This window comes from Canis lupus, chromosome 14, assembly GCF_003254725.2.
Source record: "Canis lupus dingo isolate Sandy chromosome 14, ASM325472v2, whole genome shotgun sequence".
NCBI lineage: Eukaryota > Metazoa > Chordata > Mammalia > Carnivora > Canidae > Canis > Canis lupus.
In genome coordinates, this window is record NC_064256.1 from 47,023,882 (window position 1) to 47,028,228 (window position 4,347).

At 46.9% G+C, this 4,347-nt stretch overlaps 1 pseudogene; it reads left to right on the forward strand.

The window, feature by feature from the left end:
* The first annotated feature begins 325 nt into the window (after positions 1–325).
* LOC112670912 (U4 spliceosomal RNA) lies at positions 326–452 on the forward strand (annotated as a pseudogene).
* The last annotated feature ends 3,895 nt before the right edge of the window (positions 453–4,347 follow it).

The window sequence follows — 4,347 nt, forward strand, 5'->3', positions numbered from 1 at the left end:
AAAATGAAATAAGGTATACAAAGAAATAGAAAAACATGTCTCATTCAAAGGAACAAAATATATCTCCAGAAACCATCCCGGAGGAAACACAGACATCAGACTTCTACACAAAGACTTTTTTAAAAAAATTGTCTTCAAATATCCTCAAAGAGCTAAATCACAAAGCAGCAAAAACCAAAGAATATTTTTAAAATGATACCTGAATAAAATGAGAATTTCCTTTTTTTTTAAAATGAGAATTTCCACAAAAACATCAACAGCAGAAGGAAAGCTGGAAAATTCACAAATGTATGGAAATTAAAAATACATTCCTAAACAACAAGTGAGCTTTGCGCAGTGGCAGTATCGTAGCCAATGAGGTTTATCCGAGGCGCGATTATTGCTAATTGAAAACTAAACAACAAGTGAGTCAAAGAAGAAATCATAAGGGAAATTAGAGTTAAACAAAATTAAAAATCCAGTTTGTCAGTATATTAACTTCCTATTGCTCTAACAAATCACCACAAATTTAGTAGCTTAAAACTATCCAAGTTTATTATCTCACAGTTCTGAGACAGAAGCTCAAAAATGAGTCACACTGGACTAGGCTCAAGGTATTAGCAGGGCTGCCTTCCTTCTGGAGGCTCTAAGGGACAATCTGTTTGCTTTCCTTTTCCAGCTCATATAGGGGGACTTATTCTCTTGACTCATGGTCCCTTCCTTCATCCTCAGAGGTAGCAGTGTAACACCTCCAGATCTCTCTCTCTCTCTCTCTGACTCCTCTGCCTTCTTCTTATAAAGACTCTTGGGACTACTTTGGGCCTGCCCAGATAATTCAGGATAATCTCCCCATCTCAAGATCCCTAACTTAATCAGGTCTACAAATCCCTTTTGTCGTGCAATGAAACACAGTCATAGTCACAGGGTTTGGGGATTAGGATGTGGACATCTTTGGTGGGACCATCCTGGGGGCAGACTCTAGAACATCTCTATCACCCCAGAAAGTTCTACTGGACAACACTGATGGAGAGTTCAGAATCTTTTTTTTTTTCTTTTTTTTTTTTTAGTTCAGAATCTTTAACTAGTGACTTAACTTCTTTGTGTCTTTTTTTTTTTTTTTTTTTTAAATATTTTACTTATTTATTTGAGATAGAATGCAAGTGGGGGTGGGGGGGGAGAGCGAGAGAGAGAGAGAGAGAGAGAGAGAGAGAGAGAGAGAAGCAGACTCTCCTCTGAGCAGGGAGCCTGACGTGGGGCTTGATCCCAGGACCCTGAGATCATGGCCTGAGCCAAAGGCAGATGCTTAAACGACTGAGCTACCCAGGCACCCCCAACTTCTTTGTGTCTTATTTCCTCCTCTGCAGAATAACAGGACTCAGCGTAGGGCTGTTATAACAGCAGAGGAATTAATTGTGCTAAGCCGCGTGCAGGACTCACAATGTGCCAGGCACTGATCCAACCACTTTACATATTTTACTTTATGTAATCTTCGCAACAACCCTATGAAGCAGATGAATGATTATCATTTCCATGTTATAGATAAGGAAACTGAGACACAAGCGGTCAAGTACCTTGCACAAGACCACGCAGCCAGCGGGAAGCAGTGCATTGCAATGTATCATATGCTTCCCACTACCTAGAGTCCTACGTCTAATCCGCCCAATGACCCTGCAAGGTCAGTCCCATTACCCACAGGAACACTGAGACTAGGCTGGATACCTGAATAGGCTACATAACTTGCTGAAGGTCACACACACGGTGTGATTTGTGGTAAGATGCAAACTCATTGCTCCACCCACCTCGCCTCTAGACAGACAGAGATCCTGGGGACTAAGGGCAATGGAGGATCAGGGCCAGGGGGCCCTCCCACCCACCCAAGGGCTCATGTTTCTGAGCCTGGAGTGGGGAGCACAGCGTAGCTTCCTCACCAGGATGATAAAGGACAATGGGAAGAGACCAAAGTTGGAAGGTGCAAATGATTTTCAGAGGCTTTAATAAAAACATGGGCTTTGAAGTTAGGAAAGAAAACAGCTCCATAACAGCCAAATTAAGACCCACAGGTTGCATATAAGGCAGGAATGATCTGAGGAGCCCTAATTTAAAGAGCAGCTTGGCTGTCTGCTGGAAGCTTCGAGCGAGGCCAGCCCTCTCTCTGGTTCTCCCCCGTGACGCCCTCCCCCAGCATTCAGGGACATGCTCTCACCATGATGGATGGTTCAAGTAGGCCTGGAAAGAGAGCTCGGCCTGAAAGGAGAGCTCAGATAGTCCACAGGACAAAACTTCCATTTGCCTTGTGAAACAATAGCAATAACGTATTTTCTCGTGCAGAAATCATTTATGTAGCACCCACTGTCCTGAGCCCTTCTTGGACTATTCCTCCCTGACTTACCTCCCACCTCCTCTCTGCACACTTCTCCTACGCACCCTGAGCTCTGGCTAGCCTAACTTCCATCACGCCCATGCTTTCCCTTCTACCTGAAACACCCTCCCCTACCTTATCCGGGAAACTCCTACCCAGACTTTAAAACCTCAGCTCCGAATGACCTCCTGAGTCACGAGCCTTCCTCTGTGCCTCACCCCGGCCTTGGCCCCTTCTGCATCTTTCTATCTTTATACTTAGGTTGTATCATACAGTGTCTTCTCTGCCCCACCAGACCTGCAGCTCCTTGACTCTGGAGGCTGTATTCTATTGATCTTTGGATTGCACGACCGAACACAGGGGAATCTCTGCACATTGGTAAGTGAACGGGGAATACAACGATAAGGGGCAGGTTTAGTCTGGTAGAGGAGGTATGAGATGCATACAAGTAACCATACCACAGGGCAAAGTTCGCTGGAAATATGAATGAGCTACCTAGAGAACTGTGGGATTCCGGGGCATGAGCCAGTTATCTGAGCCTCGAGAATAAGCAAAGGATACTCGTGAATGAAGCCACAGAGGTGAAGCAGAATTTCCCCAAATATTTCAGCTTTCTAGCAGTTGGTGGGATGTTAGGATCTCCATTCTTATAGTACCAGGGCGGGCACAGCTTTGACAGCCGGGATGTACACATCCTTTCAGGAAGTGTGGTCATGTTGGAGTCTAGGGACGAAGGCATCCTAGTGCTGGGAGAGAGGGGAGGATGACATTTAAGGGCTTCTTTCTCTTTCTGCCCTGTCGTTGCCCCCTCCCCCCCATCCTCTCTGTTCAGGTGAGGCAAAGCAATGCAGTGTTAAAATCAAAGCCTCTAGCAACAGAGTTCAAAGCCAGCTTCTGTCACATATGGTCCATGTCTGTATCCTCTCTGGGACTCCTCTGGAAGCAAGATATAAATGGTTACCTCAAAGATACTGGAGGAATGAAATGGAGCAGACATGCCGTATCAGTCAGGGCTCCAAGCAGGAAGCGGAAGCCACTCCAGCCAGAAAGCAAAACAGGGAATTATGTGAGGACAAAAGCATCAGGAGGTCTGGAGGAGTCGTCTGGAGGCCAGGCCTTGAGGAGTTCCTCCCAGAACACACAAAACAGGCCCATCAATGATGCAATCAAGAATGTGAGGAATCAGGAGTCCCACCACCAGAACGACCAAGTTCAAACACCCTAGCAGCTTCGAGGCTGTGGGCCAACCCACGGCCTCTCTTGATGTGAATTCATCTACACAAGTGCCCCAACTTCAAACTGAGGCACCCCATGATGACCGGGCATGGGGCAGGTGACAGCAAGAACCCACAGAACCGTGTGTGAGCCCTGTGCATACAGGCCCTTTAGGTAGGGGTCGAGTGAGATAAGGGGCCACAAGCAGCCTTGGTCAGTGACAAAGTGTGGCTCCAAGTAGGGGAGCCGGGTGAGTCTCTCACACCAGCGCAGAACCCAGGGAGAACCCCAAGGCACACGGCTCAAATATGACACCCTGAGGGGAGCAGCTTTTGGAGCCCAAGGAAAGAGGGTTTGTGCACAGGCAGCAGTGTCCTTACAGGAGCTCCTGCAGCAGTGGCAGAGACATGGCCCCACTCTCTGTGGCTTTGTGGGCCGCAGGCGTCATGAGGGCACATGAAACAGAACAGGAGAGAAGATGAACTCTCCTCAGGCATTCCTGAGGTCAAAACCAGTTTAAAATCTCTGGAGGCCCCTGCTCTGACGTGGTCATGGCATTCTCACCTGTGTAAATGAAGCTAAAGACATTATGAAACAATACGGATCCACATGACCCACCAGCGATGCTCTTTTTTCCATTGATGACCCATTGGAGGCTTTTACTACCACATTAAAATCTCTCCCTACCTTCCCATCCCTGCCCCCTAAAAATGAAAGAGCAGCAGCAGTTGGTCACTCCAAGAACAGGCTTAATTGTCCAGTTGGACACTGCCCTGCAATTCAGAGCATAAACT